The 18,494-nt window shown below is 43.1% G+C and overlaps 3 non-coding genes across 3 annotated transcripts; all 3 read left to right on the top strand.

Moving 5' to 3' along the window:
• Positions 1 to 936: 936 nt before the first annotated feature.
• Positions 937 to 1,010, top strand: trnan-guu (transfer RNA asparagine (anticodon GUU)). Its single transcript has one exon. It is a non-coding gene; the product is annotated as a tRNA-Asn (tRNA).
• A 12,018-nt stretch (positions 1,011 to 13,028) lies between these two features.
• Positions 13,029 to 13,102, top strand: trnay-gua (transfer RNA tyrosine (anticodon GUA)). The gene has a single exon. It is a non-coding gene; the product is annotated as a tRNA-Tyr (tRNA).
• Positions 13,103 to 15,447: 2,345 nt separating this feature from the next.
• trnan-guu (transfer RNA asparagine (anticodon GUU)) lies at positions 15,448 to 15,521 on the top strand. Its single transcript has one exon. It is a non-coding gene; the product is annotated as a tRNA-Asn (tRNA).
• Positions 15,522 to 18,494: the final 2,973 nt, after the last annotated feature.

Genomic DNA, 18,494 nt, shown 5'->3' with positions numbered 1-18,494 from the left:
CAGGTTTCCAGAGGGTATAAGGTGGATCAGGGTGTTGTGGGGGATGAGGTGGGTGATGAACCGGTGCTCTGCTGCCATGTGGAGGTGTCGGAGGTGTGCGGCCAAGAGTCCTTTGAAGATGGGCCAAGGTTCTGCTGTTTTATTGTCACGGAGATGGATGTTCCTGTTGAGATATAATGTATACCGGGCTATGGAGAGGGTTACAGTTGTCCATTCAGGCGTGCAAATTATTTACAATGACAGAAAATGCGCTGCTGTTACAAATTGGAATAAGAGATGGAAAAGTATCCCTGCACACACAGATTAACTGCACTCTTTTCACTTTTTGATTCTCAGTTTGTTGGCAAGGAATGACTGACGTAGACCCATTTTGGATGAAAACCGTGTTTTGCGTTTGTGGAAATGAGCATCACGCAAGGATGTATGGGCTCTGTGGCGCAATGGATAGCGCATTGGACTTCTAGGCATTAGTTGCAAGGGCTTTCAAAGGTTGTAGGTTGAGTCCCACTAGAGTCGCTAATGGTGAGAGAACATTTTTGTTTTTTACAATGGAACGTCTGCGCGCTTTACTATCTGATAAAAGGCACTGCTGAACGAGGTTTATTGCCAAGTGTGCTTGAAAAAGTAAGCAAATACATCGGCATTATGTCAAATAACATTATCTTGCAATTTTTCCTCAATATCCAGATTAACTGCAGTATATTGAGTGCGCAATAAATTGGCGAGAGTCGATTGATTGAAAGACTTCCAGTTTTTTTTATAGCTACATTGGTACAGGGGATTTAGCTCAAAGGTAGAAAGATTGATGCCCTCGCTCTCCATTAAACACAGTTGATTGGACAGGGGCTGAACTTTCGAATGTTGCTGGCTCGCTTTAAAAAAAAAAAAGATGTTGCGGCTTGTCAAGTCGCAAATATTTTTTCGACTGGGCTGGATGTCTCTGTGGCGCAATTGGCCAGCGCGCTCGGCTGTTAACCGGGAGGTTGGTGGTTCGAGCCCACCCAGGGACGACAAGCTATTTTGGAAGAGCTATCGCAGGCAAAATCCACGAGGTAACATTGTTTGCTGAATATCTACCTGAAACAGGTTGGAGTAACATTTTAGAGGCGCTGTGGCTAAGTTGGTCAAAGTGCCTGTCTAGTAAATCCCAGCAGTGCCTTCATGATAGCCTTTCAAGCAAATCAGTTGTTTACATGTACAGAAAAACATATCACCTGAAAGAGCTATTTTGCAATTATAGATTGAACAGTATCCCTGAATAAACAGAGTAAATGCACTCTTTTCACTCCTTGTTTCTCAGTTTGATGGTAAGGAATGATTGATGTAGACCGTTTTGGGATGACTGTTTTGCTTTTGTGAAAAAGGGGAATCAGACAAAAGTTGCAAAGGCATTCAAAGGCTGTGAGTTCGAGACCCACCAGAGTCACTGTTGTAACCCCTGTTATCTACATTGGTAAATAGGAAAGCCTGCTTGTGTTATTAACTGATGAAAGGAACTGCTAAACTTGGTTCAATTACCACAGAATCCCAGTGTGCTATATGCTGGCCACTGCTTGGTAGGAGTTTCCCGTACGTGAGTGACTGTTCCTTCCTTCCTTCACGCCCCGCTCAACCTCGTCTTCTTCTAAAGAGCTTGGCGCTGTCCTCAGAAGCTTTGGTCTTACTCAGCACCTGAGTGGCCCCACCAAGGGCAAAGGGCACACTCTGGACCTGCTAATGACAAAGCGGGTTAACATTTCAAATTACAGTGTGGTAAATGTTACTTTGTCTGATGGTTTCTGTATTTCTCCAGGTGCAATGAGTTTGCAGTCTTCTTTGCAAGACTCAGTTCAGAACATTAAAAATACCATTATTTGCAGATAACAAGCACGCAGCCAGCTAGACAACTGGAGTTAACCCATTTTGCATTTTTGGCTGACAAAACTGTCCAAGAGATCACCACAAGTCTGAGTTCCACTACATGCTGCCTTTATGCATTGTCTACCAGATTTTTAAAGTCTACGGTGAGCAGTCTGTTGGCTCCAATCACTCAAAAAGTCAACATGTCGCTTGGATCTGGAATATTCCCAAGAGCCTTAAAACTGCGGTCATTAAGCCTCTCTTAAAGAAGAGCAGTCTTGATGCCACAGTGCTAAATAATTACCGGCCCATCTCAAACCTACTACTACTACTCAGTTGTCCATTATTTTATTTTTTTTATCTTTTATTATCAAAAACATCTTACAAGTATTTACATATATTTACATAATTGTACAGACAAACATCACACACAAGTGCAAGGGAATGGGATACACAAGGGCAGGGGGAGAAGAGACAAAAAATTACAGAAAATCAAACACACAATCATTCTTCAAACTTTCTTCAGTGATGGGGGGTGATGCCGTGGATGGGGGGGTGATGCCGGGGTCAGAAGATGATGTCCAGGTTTCCAGAGGGTATAAGGTGGATCAGGGTGTTGTGGGGGATGAGGTGGGTGATGAACCGGTGCTCTGCTGCCATGTGGAGGTGTCGGAGGTGTGCGGCCAAGAGTCCTTTGAAGATGGGCCAAGGTTCTGCTGTTTTATTGTCACGGAGATGGATGTTCCTGTTGAGATATAATGTATACCGGGCTATGGAGAGGGTTACAGTTGTCCATTCAGGCGTGCAAATTATTTACAATGACAGAAAATGCGCTGCTGTTACAAATTGGAATAAGAGATGGAAAAGTATCCCTGCACACACAGATTAACTGCACTCTTTTCACTTTTTGATTCTCAGTTTGTTGGCAAGGAATGACAGACGTAGACCCATTTTGGATGAAAACCGTGTTTTGCGTTTGTGGAAATGAGCATCACGCAAGGATGTATGGGCTCTGTGGCGCAATGGATAGCACATTGGACTTCTAGGCATTATTTGCAAGGGCTTTCAAAGGTTGTGGGTTGAGTCCCACTAGAGTCGCTAATGGTGAGAGAACATTTTTGTTTTTTACAATGGAACGTCTGCGCGCTTTACTATCTGATAAAAGGCACTGCTGAACGAGGTTTATTGCCAAGTGTGCTTGAAAAAGTAAGCAAATACATCGGCATTATGTCAAATAACATTATCTTGCAATTTTTCCTCAATATCCAGATTAACTGCAGTATATTGAGTGCGCAATAAATTGGCGAGAGTCGATTGATTGAAAGACTTCCAGTTTTTTTATAGCTACATTGGTACAGGGGATTTAGCTCAAAGGTAGAAAGATTGATGCCCTCGCTCTCCATTAAACACAGTTGATTGGACAGGGGCTGAACTTTCGAATGTTGCTGGCTCGCTTTAAAAAAAAAAAGATGTTGCGGATTGTCAAGTCGCAAATATTTTTTCGACTGGGCTGGATGTCTCTGTGGCGCAATTGGCCAGCGCGCTTGGCTGTTAACCGGGAGGTTGGTGGTTCGAGCCCACCCAGGGACGACAAGCTATTTTGGAAGAGCTATCGCAGGCAAAATCCACGAGGTAACATTGTTTGCTGAATATCTACCTGAAACAGGTTGGAGTAACATTTTAGAGGCGCTGTGGCTTAGTTGGTCAAAGTGCCTGTCTAGTAAATCCCAGCAGTGCCTTCATGATAGCCTTTCAAGCAAATCAGTTGTTTACATGTACAGAAAAACATATCACCTGAAAGAGCCATTTTGAAATTATAGATTGAACAGTATCCCTGAATAAACAGAGTAAATGCACTCTTTTCACTCCTTGTTTCTCAGTTTGATGGTAAGGAATGATTGATGTAGACCGTTTTCGGATGACTGTTTTGCTTTTGTGAAAAAGGGGAATCAGACAAAAGTTGCAAAGGCATTCAAAGGCTGTGAGTTCGAGACCCACCAGAGTCACTGTTGTAACCCCTGTTATCTACATTGGTAAATAGGAAAGCCTGCTTGTGTTATTAACTGATGAAAGGAACTGCTAAACTTGGTTCAATTACCACAGAATCCCAGTGTGCTATAGGCTGGCCACTGCTTGGTAGGAGTTTCCCGTACGTGAGTGACTGTTCCTTCCTTCCTTCACGCCCCGCTCAACCTCGTCTTCTTCTAAAGAGCTTGGCGCTGTCCTCAGAAGCTTTGGTCTTACTCCGCACCTGAGTGGCCCCACCAAGGGCAAAGGGCACACTCTGGACCTGCTAATGACAAAGCGGGTTAACATTTCAAATTACAGTGTGGTAAATGTTACTTTGTCTGATGGTTTCTGTATTTCTCCAGGTGCAATGAGTTTGCAGTCTTCTTTGCAAGACTCAGTTCAGAACATTAAAAATACCATTATTTGCAGATAACAAGCACGCAGCCAGCTAGACAACTGGAGTTAACCCATTTTGCATTTTTGGCTGACAAAACTGTCCAAGAGATCACCACAAGTCTGAGTTCCACTACATGCTGCCTTTATGCATTGTCTACCAGATTTTTAAAGTCTACGGTGAGCAGTCTGTTGGCTCCAATCACTCAAAAAGTCAACATGTCGCTTGGGTCTGGAATATTCCCAAGAGCCTTAAAACTGCGGTCATTAAGCCTCTCTTAAAGAAGAGCAGTCTTGATGCCACAGTGCTAAATAATTACCGGCCCATCTCAAACCTACTACTACTACTCAGTTGTCCATTATTTTATTTTTTTTATCTTTTATTATCAAAAACATCTTACAAGTATTTACATATATTTACATAATTGTACAGACAAACATCACACACAAGTGCAAGGGAATGGGATACACAAGGGCAGGGGGAGAAGAGACAAAAAATTACAGAAAATCAAACACACAATCATTCTTCAAACTTTCTTCAGTGATGGGGGGTGATGCCGTGGATGGGGGGGTGATGCCGGGGTCAGAAGATGATGTCCAGGTTTCCAGATTGTATAAGGTGGATCAGGGTGTTGTGGGGGATGAGGTGGGTGATGAACCGGTGCTCTGCTGCCATGTGGAGGTGTCGGAGGTGTGCGGCCAAGAGTCCTTTGAAGATGGGCCAAGGTTCTGCTGTTTTATTGTCACGGAGATGGATGTTCCTGTTGAGATATAATGTATACCGGGCTATGGAGAGGGTTACAGTTGTCCATTCAGGCGTGCAAATTATTTACAATGACAGAAAATGCGCTGCTGTTACAAATTGGAATAAGAGATGGAAAAGTATCCCTGCACACACAGATTAACTGCACTCTTTTCACTTTTTGATTCTCAGTTTGTTGGCAAGGAATGACTGACGTAGACCCATTTTGGATGAAAACCGTGTTTTGCGTTTGTGGAAATGAGCATCACGCAAGGGCGTATGGGCTCTGTGGCGCAATGGATAGCGCATTGGACTTCTAGGCATTAGTTGCAAGGCCTTTCAAAGGTTGTGGGTTGAGTCCCACTGGAGTCGCTAATGGCGAGAGAACATTTTTGTTTTTTACAATGGAACGTCTGCGCGCTTTACTATCTGATAAAAAGCACTGCTGAACGAGGTTTATTGCCAAGTGTGCTTGAAAAAGTAAGCAAATACATCGGCATTATGTCAAATAACATTATCTTGCAATTTTTCCTCAATATCCAGATTAACTGCAGTATATTGAGTGCGCAATAAATTGGCGAGAGTCGATTGATTGAAAGACTTCCAGTTTTTTTTTATAGCTACATTGGTACAGGGGATTTAGCTCAAAGGTAGAAAGATTGATGCCCTCGCTCTCCATTAAACTCAGTTGATTGGACAGGGGCTGAACTTTCGAATGTTGCTGGCTCGCTTTAAAAAAAAAAAGATGTTGCGGCTTGTCGAGTCGCAAATATTTTATTGCCTAGGCTGGATGTCTCTGTGGTGCAATTGGCCAGCGCGCTCGGCTGTTAACCGGGTGGTTTGAGCCCACCCAGGGACGAGAAGCTATTTTGGAAGAGCTATCGCAGCCAAAATCCACGGGGTAACATTGTTTGCTGAATATCTACCTGAAACAGGTTGGAGTAACACTTTAGAGGCGCTGTGGCTTAGTTGGTCAAAGTGCCTGTCTAGTAAATCCCAGCAGTGCTTTCATGATAGCCTTTCAAGCAAATCAGTTGTTTACATGTACAGAAAAACATATCACCCGAAAGAGCTATTTTGCAATTAGAGATTGAACAGTATCCCTGAATAAACAGAGTAAATGCACTCTTTTCACTCCTTGTTTCTCAGTTTGATGGTAAGGAATGATTGATGTAGACCGTTTTCGGATGACTGTTTTCTTTTGTGAAAAAGGGGAATCAGACAAAAGTTGCAAAGGCATTCAAAGGCTGTGAGTTCGAGACCCACCAGAGTCACTGTTGTAACCCCTGTTATCTACATTGGTAAATAGGAAAGCCTGCTTGTGTTATTAACTGATGAAAGGAACTGCTAAACTTGGTTCAATTACCACAGAATCCCAGTGTGCTATAGGCTGGCCACTGCTTGGTAGGAGTTTCCCGTACGTGAGTGACTGTTCCTTCCTTCCTTCACGCCCCGCTCAACCTCGTCTTCTTCTAAAGAACTTGGCGCTGTCCTCAGAAGCTTTGGTCTTACTCCGCACCTGAGTGGCCCCACCAAGGGCAAAGGGCACACTCTGGACCTGCTAATGACAAAGCGGGTTAACATTTCAAATTACAGTGTGGTAAATGTTACTTTGTCTGATGGTTTCTGTATTTCTCCAGGTGCAATGAGTTTGCAGTCTTCTTTGCAAGACTCAGTTCAGAACATTAAAAATACCATTATTTGCAGATAACAAGCACGCAGCCAGCTAGACAACTGGAGTTAACCCATTTTGCATTTTTGGCTGACAAAACTGTCCAAGAGATCACCACAAGTCTGAGTTCCACTACATGCTGCCTTTATGCATTGTCTACCAGATTTTTAAAGTCTACGGTGAGCAGTCTGTTGGCTCCAATCACTCAAAAAGTCAACATGTCGCTTGGATCTGGAATATTCCCAAGAGCCTTAAAACTGCGGTCATTAAGCCTCTCTTAAAGAAGAGCAGTCTTGATGCCACAGTGCTAAATAATTACCGGCCCATCTCAAACCTACTACTACTACTCAGTTGTCCATTATTTTATTTTTTTTATCTTTTATTATCAAAAACATCTTACAAGTATTTACATATATTTACATAATTGTACAGACAAACATCACACACAAGTGCAAGGGAATGGGATACACAAGGGCAGGGGGAGAAGAGACAAAAAAATACAGAAAATCAAACACACAATCATTCTTCAAACTTTCTTCAGTGATGGGGGGTGATGCCGTGGATGGGGGTTGATGCCGGGGTCAGAAGATGATGTCCAGGTTTCCAGAGGGTATAAGGTGGATCAGGGTGTTGTGGGGGATGAGGTGGGTGATGAACCGGTGCTCTGCTGCCATGTGGAGGTGTCGGAGGTGTGCGGCCAAGAGTCCTTTGAAGATGGGCCAAGGTTCTGCTGTTTTATTGTCACGGAGATGGATGTTCCTGTTGAGATATAATGTATACCGGGCTATGGAGAGGGTTACAGTTGTCCATTCAGGCGTGCAAATTATTTACAATGACAGAAAATGCGCTGCTGTTACAAATTGGAATAAGAGATGGAAAAGTATCCCTGCACACACAGATTAACTGCACTCTTTTCACTTTTTGATTCTCAGTTTGTTGGCAAGGAATGACTGACGAAGACCCATTTTGGATGAAAACCGTGTTTTGCGTTTGTGGAAATGAGCATCACGCAAGGATGTATGGGCTCTGTGGCGCAATGGATAGCGCATTGGACTTCTAGGCATTAGTTGCAAGGGCTTTTAAAGGTTGTAGGTTGAGTCCCACTAGAGTCGCTAATGGTGAGAGAACATTTTTGTTTTTTACAATGGAACGTCTGCGCGCTTTACTATCTGATAAAAGGCACTGCTGAACGAGGTTTATTGCCAAGTGTGCTTGAAAAAGTAAGCAAATACATCGGCATTATGTCAAATAACATTATCTTGCAATTTTTCCTCAATATCCAGATTAACTGCAGTATATTGAGTGCGCAATAAATTGGCGAGAGTCGATTGATTGAAAGACTTCCAGTTTTTTTTATAGCTACATTGGTACAGGGGATTTAGCTCAAAGGTAGAAAGATTGATGCCCTCGCTCTCCATTAAACACAGTTGATTGGACAGGGGCTGAACTTTCGAATGTTGCTGGCTCGCTTTAAAAAAAAAAAAGATGTTGCGGATTGTCAAGTCGCAAATATTTTTTCAACTGGGCTGGATGTCTCTGTGGCGCAATTGGCCAGCGCGCTCGGCTGTTAACCGGGAGGTTGGTGGTTTGAGCCCACCCAGGGACGACAAGCTATTTTGGAAGAGCTATCGCAGGCAAAATCCACGAGGTAACATTGTTTGCTGAATATCTACCTGAAACAGGTTGGAGTAACATTTTAGAGGCGCTGTGGCTAAGTTGGTCAAAGTGCCTGTCTAGTAAATCCCAGCAGTGCCTTCATGATAGCCTTTCAAGCAAATCAGTTGTTTACATGTACAGAAAAACATATCACCTGAAAGAGCTATTTTGCAATTATAGATTGAACAGTATCCCTGAATAAACAGAGTAAATGCACTCTTTTCACTCCTTGTTTCTCAGTTTGATGGTAAGGAATGATTGATGTAGACCGTTTTCGGATGACTGTTTTGCTTTTGTGAAAAAGGGGAATCAGACAAAAGTTGCAAAGGCATTCAAAGGCTGTGAGTTCGAGACCCACCAGAGTCACTGTTGTAACCCCTGTTATCTACATTGGTAAATAGGAAAGCCTGCTTGTGTTATTAACTGATGAAAGGAACTGCTAAACTTGGTTCAATTACCACAGAATCCCAGTGTGCTATATGCTGGCCACTGCTTGGTAGGAGTTTCCCGTACGTGAGTGACTGTTCCTTCCTTCCTTCACGCCCCGCTCAACCTCGTCTTCTTCTAAAGAGCTTGGCGCTGTCCTCAGAAGCTTTGGTCTTACTCAGCACCTGAGTGGCCCCACCAAGGGCAAAGGGCACACTCTGGACCTGCTAATGACAAAGCGGGTTAACATTTCAAATTACAGTGTGGTAAATGTTACTTTGTCTGATGGTTTCTGTATTTCTCCAGGTGCAATGAGTTTGCAGTCTTCTTTGCAAGACTCAGTTCAGAACATTAAAAATACCATTATTTGCAGATAACAAGCACGCAGCCAGCTAGACAACTGGAGTTAACCCATTTTGCATTTTTGGCTGACAAAACTGTCCAAGAGATCACCACAAGTCTGAGTTCCACTACATGCTGCCTTTATGCATTGTCTACCAGATTTTTAAAGTCTACGGTGAGCAGTCTGTTGGCTCCAATCACTCAAAAAGTCAACATGTCGCTTGGATCTGGAATATTCCCAAGAGCCTTAAAACTGCGGTCATTAAGCCTCTCTTAAAGAAGAGCAGTCTTGATGCCACAGTGCTAAATAATTACCGGCCCATCTCAAACCTACTACTACTACTCAGTTGTCCATTATTTTATTTTTTTTATCTTTTATTATCAAAAACATCTTACAAGTATTTACATATATTTACATAATTGTACAGACAAACATCACACACAAGTGCAAGGGAATGGGATACACAAGGGCAGGGGGAGAAGAGACAAAAAATTACAGAAAATCAAACACACAATCATTCTTCAAACTTTCTTCAGTGATGGGGGGTGATGCCGTGGATGGGGGGGTGATGCCGGGGTCAGAAGATGATGTCCAGGTTTCCAGAGGGTATAAGGTGGATCAGGGTGTTGTGGGGGATGAGGTGGGTGATGAACCGGTGCTCTGCTGCCATGTGGAGGTGTCGGAGGTGTGCGGCCAAGAGTCCTTTGAAGATGGGCCAAGGTTCTGCTGTTTTATTGTCACGGAGATGGATGTTCCTGTTGAGATATAATGTATACCGGGCTATGGAGAGGGTTACAGTTGTCCATTCAGGCGTGCAAATTATTTACAATGACAGAAAATGCGCTGCTGTTACAAATTGGAATAAGAGATGGAAAAGTATCCCTGCACACACAGATTAACTGCACTCTTTTCACTTTTTGATTCTCAGTTTGTTGGCAAGGAATGACTGACGTAGACCCATTTTGGATGAAAACCGTGTTTTGCGTTTGTGGAAATGAGCATCACGCAAGGATGTATGGGCTCTGTGGCGCAATGGATAGCGCATTGGACTTCTAGGCATTAGTTGCAAGGGCTTTCAAAGGTTGTGGGTTGAGTCCCACTAGAGTCGCTAATGGTGAGAGAACATTTTTGTTTTTTACAATGGAACGTCTGCGCGCTTTACTATCTGATAAAAGGCACTGCTGAACGAGGTTTATTGCCAAGTGTGCTTGAAAAAGTAAGCAAATACATCGGCATTATGTCAAATAACATTATCTTGCAATTTTTCCTCAATATCCAGATTAACTGCAGTATATTGAGTGCGCAATAAATTGGCGAGAGTCGATTGATTGAAAGACTTCCAGTTTTTTTTATAGCTACATTGGTACAGGGGATTTAGCTCAAAGGTAGAAAGATTGATGCCCTCGCTCTCCATTAAACACAGTTGATTGGACAGGGGCTGAACTTTCGAATGTTGCTGGCTCGCTTTAAAAAAAAAAAAGATGTTGCGGCTTGTCAAGTCGCAAATATTTTTTCGACTGGGCTGGATGTCTCTGTGGCGCAATTGGCCAGCGCGCTCGGCTGTTAACCGGGAGGTTGGTGGTTCGAGCCCACCCAAGGACGACAAGCTATTTTGGAAGAGCTATCGCAGCCAAAATCCACGGGGTAACATTGTTTGCTGAATATCTACCTGAAACAGGTTGGAGTAACACTTTAGAGGCGCTGTGGCTTAGTTGGTCAAAGTGCCTGTCTAGCAAATCCCAGCAGTGCTTTCATGATAGCCTTTCAAGCAAATCAGTTGTTTACATGTACAGAAAAACATATCACCCGAAAGAGCTATTTTGCAATTAGAGATTGAACAGTATCCCTGAATAAACAGAGTAAATGCACTCTTTTCACTCCTTGTTTCTCAGTTTGATGGTAAGGAATGATTGATGTAGACCGTTTTCGGATGACTGTTTTCTTTTGTGAAAAAGGGGAATCAGACAAAAGTTGCAAAGGCATTCAAAGGCTGTGAGTTCGAGACCCACCAGAGTCACTGTTGTAACCCCTGTTATCTACATTGGTAAATAGGAAAGCCTGCTTGTGTTATTAACTGATGAAAGGAACTGCTAAACTTGGTTCAATTACCACAGAATCCCAGTGTGCTATAGGCTGGCCACTGCTTGGTAGGAGTTTCCCGTACGTGAGTGACTGTTCCTTCCTTCCTTCACGCCCCGCTCAACCTCGTCTTCTTCTAAAGAGCTTGGCGCTGTCCTCAGAAGCTTTGGTCTTACTCCGCACCTGAGTGGCCCCACCAAGGGCAAAGGGCACACTCTGGACCTGCTAATGACAAAGCGGGTTAACATTTCAAATTACAGTGTGGTAAATGTTACTTTGTCTGATGGTTTCTGTATTTCTCCAGGTGCAATGAGTTTGCAGTCTTCTTTGCAAGACTCAGTTCAGAACATTAAAAATACCATTATTTGCAGATAACAAGCACGCAGCCAGCTAGACAACTGGAGTTAACCCATTTTGCATTTTTGGCTGACAAAACTGTCCAAGAGATCACCACAAGTCTGAGTTCCACTACATGCTGCCTTTATGCATTGTCTACCAGATTTTTAAAGTCTACGGTGAGCAGTCTGTTGGCTCCAATCACTCAAAAAGTCAACATGTCGCTTGGATCTGGAATATTCCCAAGAGCCTTAAAACTGCGGTCATTAAGCCTCTCTTAAAGAAGAGCAGTCTTGATGCCACAGTGCTAAATAATTACCGGCCCATCTCAAACCTACTACTACTACTCAGTTGTCCATTATTTTATTTTTTTTATCTTTTATTATCAAAAACATCTTACAAGTATTTACATATATTTACATAATTGTACAGACAAACATCACACACAAGTGCAAGGGAATGGGATACACAAGGGCAGGGGGAGAAGAGACAAAAAATTACAGAAAATCAAACACACAATCATTCTTCAAACTTTCTTCAGTGATGGGGGGTGATGCCGTGGATGGGGGAGTGATGCCGGGGTCAGAAGATGATGTCCAGGTTTCCAGAGGGTATAAGGTGCATCAGGGTGTTGTGGGGGATGAGGTGGGTGATGAACCGGTGCTCTGCTGCCATGTGGAGGTGTCGGAGGTGTGCGGCCAAGAGTCCTTTGAAGATGGGCCAAGGTTCTGCTGTTTTATTGTCACGGAGATGGATGTTCCTGTTGAGATATAATGTATACCGGGCTATGGAGAGGGTTACAGTTGTCCATTCAGGCGTGCAAATTATTTACAATGACAGAAAATGCGCTGCTGTTACAAATTGGAATAAGAGATGGAAAAGTATCCCTGCACACACAGATTAACTGCACTCTTTTCACTTTTTGATTCTCAGTTTGTTGGCAAGGAATGACTGACGTAGACCCATTTTGGATGAAAACCGTGTTTTGCGTTTGTGGAAATGAGCATCACGCAAGGATGTATGGGCTCTGTGGCGCAATGGATAGCGCATTGGACTTCTAGGCATTAGTTGCAAGGGCTTTCAAAGGTTGTGGGTTGAGTCCCACTAGAGTCGCTAATGGTGAGAGAACATATTTGTTTTTTACAATGGAACGTCTGCGCGCTTTACTATCTGATAAAAGGCACTGCTGAACGAGGTTTATTGCCAAGTGTGCTTGAAAAAGTAAGCAAATACATCGGCATTATGTCAAATAACATTATCTTGCAATTTTTCCTCAATATCCAGATTAACTGCAGTATATTGAGTGCGCAATAAATTGGCGAGAGTCGATTGATTGAAAGACTTCCAGTTTTTTTTATAGCTACATTGGTACAGGGGATTTAGCTCAAAGGTAGAAAGATTGATGCCCTCGCTCTCCATTAAACACAGTTGATTGGACAGGGGCTGAACTTTCGAATGTTGCTGGCTCGCTTTAAAAAAAAAAAGATGTTGCGGCTTGTCAAGTCGCAAATATTTTTTCGACTGGGCTGGATGTCTCTGTGGCGCAATTGGCCAGCGCGCTCGGCTGTAAACCGGGAGGTTGGTGGTTCGAGCCCACCCAGGGACGACAAGCTATTTTGGAAGAGCTATCGCAGGCAAAATCCACGAGGTAACATTGTTTGCTGAATATCTACCTGAAACAGGTTGGAGTAACATTTTAGAGGCGCTGTGGCTAAGTTGGTCAAAGTGCCTGTCTAGTAAATCCCAGCAGTGCCTTCATGATAGCCTTTCAAGCAAATCAGTTGTTTACATGTACAGAAAAACATATCACCTGAAAGAGCTATTTTGCAATTATAGATTGAACAGTATCCCTGAATAAACAGAGTAAATGCACTCTTTTCACTCCTTGTTTCTCAGTTTGATGGTAAGGAATGATTGATGTAGACCGTTTTCGGATGACTGTTTGCTTTTGTGAAAAAGGGGAATCAGACAAAAGTTGCAAAGGCATTCAAAGGCTGTGAGTTCGAGACCCACCAGAGTCACTGTTGTAACCCCTGTTATCTACATTGGTAAATAGGAAAGCCTGCTTGTGTTATTAACTGATGAAAGGAACTGCTAAACTTGGTTCAATTACCACAGAATCCCAGTGTGCTATAGGCTGGCCACTGCTTGGTAGGAGTTTCCCGTACGTGAGTGACTGTTCCTTCCTTCCTTCACGCCCCGCTCAACCTCGTCTTCTTCTAAAGAGCTTGGCGCTGTCCTCAGAAGCTTTGGTCTTACTCCGCACCTGAGTGGCCCCACCAAGGGCAAAGGGCACACTCTGGACCTGCTAATGACAAAGCGGGTTAACATTTCAAATTACAGTGTGGTAAATGTTACTTTGTCTGATGGTTTCTGTATTTCTCCAGGTGCAATGAGTTTGCAGTCTTCTTTGCAAGACTCAGTTCAGAACATTAAAAATACCATTATTTGCAGATAACAAGCACGCAGCCAGCTAGACAACTGGAGTTAACCCATTTTGCATTTTTGGCTGACAAAACTGTCCAAGAGATCACCACAAGTCTGAGTTCCACTACATGCTGCCTTTATGCATTGTCTACCAGATTTTTAAAGTCTACGGTGAGCAGTCTGTTGGCTCCAATCACTCAAAAAGTCAACATGTCGCTTGGATCTGGAATATTCCCAAGAGCCTTAAAACTGCGGTCATTAAGCCTCTCTTAAAGAAGAGCAGTCTTGATGCCACAGTGCTAAATAATTACCGGCCCATCTCAAACCTACTACTACTACTCAGTTGTCCATTATTTTATTTTTTTTATCTTTTATTATCAAAAACATCTTACAAGTATTTACATATATTTACATAATTGTACAGACAAACATCACACACAAGTGCAAGGGAATGGGATACACAAGGGCAGGGGGAGAAGAGACAAAAAATTACAGAAAATCAAACACACAATCATTCTTCAAACTTTCTTCAGTGATGGGGGGTGATGCCGTGGATGGGGGAGTGATGCCGGGGTCAGAAGATGATGTCCAGGTTTCCAGAGGGTATAAGGTGCATCAGGGTGTTGTGGGGGATGAGGTGGGTGATGAACCGGTGCTCTGCTGCCATGTGGAGGTGTCGGAGGTGTGCGGCCAAGAGTCCTTTGAAGATGGGCCAAGGTTCTGCTGTTTTATTGTCACGGAGATGGATGTTCCTGTTGAGATATAATGTATACCGGGCTATGGAGAGGGTTACAGTTGTCCATTCAGGCGTGCAAATTATTTACAATGACAGAAAATGCGCTGCTGTTACAAATTGGAATAAGAGATGGAAAAGTATCCCTGCACACACAGATTAACTGCACTCTTTTCACTTTTTGATTCTCAGTTTGTTGGCAAGGAATGACTGACGTAGACCCATTTTGGATGAAAACCGTGTTTTGCGTTTGTGGAAATGAGCATCACGCAAGGATGTATGGGCTCTGTGGCGCAATGGATAGCGCATTGGACTTCTAGGCATTAGTTGCAAGGGCTTTCAAAGGTTGTGGGTTGAGTCCCACTAGAGTCGCTAATGGTGAGAGAACATTTTTGTTTTTTACAATGGAACGTCTGCGCGCTTTACTATCTGATAAAAGGCACTGCTGAACGAGGTTTATTGCCAAGTGTGCTTGAAAAAGTAAGCAAATACATCGGCATTATGTCAAATAACATTATCTTGCAATTTTTCCTCAATATCCAGATTAACTGCAGTATATTGAGTGCGCAATAAATTGGCGAGAGTCGATTGATTGAAAGACTTCCAGTTTTTTTTATAGCTACATTGGTACAGGGGATTTAGCTCAAAGGTAGAAAGATTGATGCCCTCGCTCTCCATTAAACACAGTTGATTGGACAGGGGCTGAACTTTCGAATGTTGCTGGCTCGCTTTAAAAAAAAAAAGATGTTGCGGCTTGTCAAGTCGCAAATATTTTTTCGACTGGGCTGGATGTCTCTGTGGCGCAATTGGCCAGCGCGCTCGGCTGTTAACCGGGAGGTTGGTGGTTCGAGCCCACCCAGGGACGACAAGCTATTTTGGAAGAGCTATCGCAGGCAAAATCCACGAGGTAACATTGTTTGCTGAATATCTACCTGAAACAGGTTGAAGTAACATTTTAGAGGCGCTGTGGCTAAGTTGGTCAAAGTGCCTGTCTAGTAAATCCCAGCAGTGCCTTCATGATAGCCTTTCAAGCAAATCAGTTGTTTACATGTACAGAAAAACATATCACCTGAAAGAGCTATTTTGCAATTATAGATTGAACAGTATCCCTGAATAAACAGAGTAAATGCACTCTTTTCACTCCTTGTTTCTCAGTTTGATGGTAAGGAATGATTGATGTAGACCGTTTTCGGATGACTGTTTTGCTTTTGTGAAAAAGGGGAATCAGACAAAAGTTGCAAAGGCATTCAAAGGCTGTGAGTTCGAGACCCACCAGAGTCACTGTTGTAACCCCTGTTATCTACATTGGTAAATAGGAAAGCCTGCTTGTGTTATTAACTGATGAAAGGAACTGCTAAACTTGGTTCAATTACCACAGAATCCCAGTGTGCTATATGCTGGCCACTGCTTGGTAGGAGTTTCCCGTACGTGAGTGACTGTTCCTTCCTTCCTTCACGCCCCGCTCAACCTCGTCTTCTTCTAAAGAGCTTGGCGCTGTCCTCAGAAGCTTTGGTCTTACTCAGCACCTGAGTGGCCCCACCAAGGGCAAAGGGCACACTCTGGACCTGCTAATGACAAAGCGGGTTAACATTTCAAATTACAGTGTGGTAAATGTTACTTTGTCTGATGGTTTCTGTATTTCTCCAGGTGCAATGAGTTTGCAGTCTTCTTTGCAAGACTCAGTTCAGAACATTAAAAATACCATTATTTGCAGATAACAAGCACGCAGCCAGCTAGACAACTGGAGTTAACCCATTTTGCATTTTTGGCTGACAAAACTGTCCAAGAGATCACCACAAGTCTGAGTTCCACTACATGCTGCCTTTATGCATTGTCTACCAGATTTTTAAAGTCTACGGTGAGCAGTCTGTTGGCTCCAATCACTCAAAAAGTCAACATGTCGCTTGGATCTGGAATATTCCCAAGAGCCTTAAAACTGCGGTCATTAAGCCTCTCTTAAAGAAGAGCAGTCTTGATGCCACAGTGCTAAATAATTACCGGCCCATCTCAAACCTACTACTACTACTCAGTTGTCCATTATTTTATTTTTTTTATCTTTTATTATCAAAAACATCTTACAAGTATTTACATATATTTACATAATTGTACAGACAAACATCACACACAAGTGCAAGGGAATGGGATACACAAGGGCAGGGGGAGAAGAGACAAAAAATTACAGAAAATCAAACACACAATCATTCTTCAAACTTTCTTCAGTGATGGGGGGTAATGCCGTGGATGGGGGGGTGATGCCGGGGTCAGAAGATGATGTCCAGGTTTCCAGAGGGTATAAGGTGGATCAGGGTGTTGTGGGGGATGAGGTGGGTGATGAACCGGTGCTCTGCTGCCATGTGGAGGTGTCGGAGGTGTGCGGCCAAGAGTCCTTTGAAGATGGGCCAAGGTTCTGCTGTTTTATTGTCACGGAGATGGATGTTCCTGTTGAGATATAATGTATACCGGGCTATGGAGAGGGTTACAGTTGTCCATTCAGGCGTGCAAATTATTTACAATGACAGAAAATGCGCTGCTGTTACAAATTGGAATAAGAGATGGAAAAGTATCCCTGCACACACAGATTAACTGCACTCTTTTCACTTTTTGATTCTCAGTTTGTTGGCAAGGAATGACTGACGTAGACCCATTTTGGATGAAAACCGTGTTTTGCGTTTGTGGAAATGAGCATCACGCAAGGATGTATGGGCTCTGTGGCGCAATGGATAGCGCATTGGACTTCTAGGCATTAGTTGCAAGGGCTTTCAAAGGTTGTGGGTTGAGTCCCACTAGAGTCGCTAATGGTGAGAGAACATTTTTGTTTTTTACAATGGAACGTCTGCGCGCTTTACTATCTGATAAAAGGCACTGCTGAACGAGGTTTATTGCCAAGTGTGCTTGAAAAAGTAAGCAAATACATCGGCATTATGTCAAATAACATTATCTTGCAATTTTTCCTCAATATCCAGATTAACTGCAGTATATTGAGTGCGCAATAAATTGGCGAGAGTCGATTGATTGAAAGCCTTCCAGTTTTTTTTATAGCTACATTGGTACAGGGGATTTAGCTCAAAGGTAGAAAGATTGATGCCCTCGCTCTCCATTAAACACAGTTGATTGGACAGGGGCTGAACTTTCGAATGTTGCTGGCTCGCTTTAAAAAAAAAAAGATGTTGCGGCTTGTCAAGTCGCAAATATTTTTTCGACTGGGCTGGATGTCTCTGTGGCGCAATTGGCCAGCGCGCTCGGTTGTTAACCGGGAGGTTGGTGGTTCGAGCCCACCCAGGGACGACAAGCTATTTTGGAAGAGCTATCGCAGGCAAAATCCACGAGGTAACATTGTTTGCTGAATATCTACCTGAAACAGGTTGGAGTAACATTTTAGAGGCGCTGTGGCTAAGTTGGTCAAAGTGCCTGTCTAGTAAATCCCAGCAGTGCCTTCATGATAGCCTTTCAAGCAAATCAGTTGTTTACATGTACAGAAAAACATATCACCTGAAAGAGCTATTTTGCAATTATAGATTGAACAGTATCCCTGAATAAACAGAGTAAATGCACTCTTTTCACTCCTTGTTTCTCAGTTTGATGGTAAGGAATGATTGATGTAGACCGTTTTCGGATGACTGTTTTGCTTTTGTGAAAAAGGGGAATCAGACAAAAGTTGCAAAGGCATTCAAAGGCTGTGAGTTCGAGACCCACCAGAGTCACTGTTGTAACCCCTGTTATCTACATTGGTAAATAGGAAAGCCTGCTTGTGTTATTAACTGATGAAAGGAACTGCTAAACTTGGTTCAATTACCACAGAATCCCAGTGTGCTATATGCTGGCCACTGCTTGGTAGGAG

The sequence above is a fragment of the Eucyclogobius newberryi genome, unplaced genomic scaffold, assembly GCF_026437365.1.
Source record: "Eucyclogobius newberryi isolate DKJ021-1_F unplaced genomic scaffold, fEucNew1.0.hap1 SCAF_142, whole genome shotgun sequence".
NCBI classification, from domain to species: domain Eukaryota; kingdom Metazoa; phylum Chordata; class Actinopteri; order Gobiiformes; family Gobiidae; genus Eucyclogobius; species Eucyclogobius newberryi.
The sequence above is the reverse complement of the archived record's forward strand: the minus strand, read 5'-3'. Positions and strand labels throughout refer to the sequence as shown.